This window comes from Amblyraja radiata, chromosome 36, assembly GCF_010909765.2.
Source record: "Amblyraja radiata isolate CabotCenter1 chromosome 36, sAmbRad1.1.pri, whole genome shotgun sequence".
Classification (NCBI taxonomy): Eukaryota; Metazoa; Chordata; class Chondrichthyes; order Rajiformes; family Rajidae; genus Amblyraja; species Amblyraja radiata.
The window spans coordinates 15489960-15491338 of NC_045991.1; the positions used below are offsets into that span (position 1 = coordinate 15489960).

The window sequence follows — 1379 nt, forward strand, 5'->3', positions numbered from 1 at the left end:
CACCAGACTGAATACTGGGATGTCAGGACTTTCATATGAGGAAAGGCTGGGTAGACTCGGCTTATACTCGCAATTGAAAGATTGAGGGGGAATCTATTGAAACTTACAAAATTCTTAAGGGGTTTTACAGGCTAGATGCAGGAAGATTGTTCCCGATGTTGGGGGGGTCCAGGACAAGGGGTCACAGCTTAAGGATAAGGGGGAAATCCTTTAGGACCGAGATGAGAAAAACGTTTTTCACACAGAGAGTGGTGAATCTCTGGAACTCTCTGCCACAGAAGGAAGTTGAGGCCAGTTCATTGGCTATATTTAAGAGGGAGTTAGATGTGGCCCTTGTGGCTAGAGGGATCAGGGGGTATGGAGAGAAGGCAGGTAAGGGATACTGAGTTGGATGATCAACCATGATCATATTGAATGGCGGTGCAGGCTCGAAGGGCCAAATAGCCTACTCATGCACCTATTTTCTATGTTTCTGAAATGTCGTGAGGGTAATGTTATAACCCATCAATCCTCTACCCCAATACAATTCCCTGCTGCCTATTCCTTTCCACGTTCCCATTCATGCCCATTTATCCATCCACCACCACTTTCCCAGCAATTAGAACAGTCACCGATTGACCATTGAACGAGCGTGTATTGGGGACGTGGAAGGAATCCGACGCGGTCACAGGGAGAAGGCATGAACCACACGGGCAGCACCCGAGGTCAGGATCGAACCCGCTCACCAGAACTAGGAGACAGCAGCACTACTCGTGTCACTGCGCTGCCCTATTATTACACGCATCACAGGGATCAAATCTACGCAAGATCAGGAAATCGAAACTTAAAAGCCTCACCAGAACTCCAGAAATCTTCTGTTTCTGTTCCTGCTCCATTTGCTGGATCCCTGATTTCTCATTTGTGAGAGACTGGATGGAAGATTTCACCTGATCCTGGGATTGTGATTGAAAATCAAAGAATATAAGTGTTAGATAATAAAGATGGAATTAAACAATGATGCGATCAAACGTCGATTTGTTTTTACCTTGTAGGTTTCTGCAGCTTCTGCTATCAGCGTGAAGCTGTGAGACTTGTGTTCTCGCCCAGCTGCACAAATCACACAGATCAGCTTCTTGTCAGTTTCACAAAACAGCTTCAGTTCTTCCTGATGTTCCTCGCACTGAAGTTTACTTTCCTTCTCTGTCCGATTCAGGCTCAGTGTTCGAGCTTTCTCAGACAGTCTCGCCAAGGCCCGACTCACCCTGAGGGTGCGGTCTGTAAACTCCTCTCTACATTCCGGGCAGGAGTTTCTCCCCTCCCTGTCCCAACTCTGTGTGATACAGGAGCGGCAGAAGTTGTGCCCACACTCCAGTGATACCGGATCGGTGAAGAAATCCAGG

At 47.5% G+C, this 1379-nt stretch overlaps 1 long non-coding RNA gene across 1 annotated transcript; it reads right to left on the reverse strand.

Moving 5' to 3' along the window:
* Positions 1-897: 897 nt before the first annotated feature.
* LOC116966188 lies at positions 898-1176 on the reverse strand. The gene is made up of 2 exons (XR_004409917.1): positions 1025-1176; positions 898-932 (listed from the first exon to the last, which is right to left on the reverse strand). It is a non-coding gene; the product is annotated as an uncharacterized LOC116966188 (long non-coding RNA).
* Positions 1177-1379: the final 203 nt, after the last annotated feature.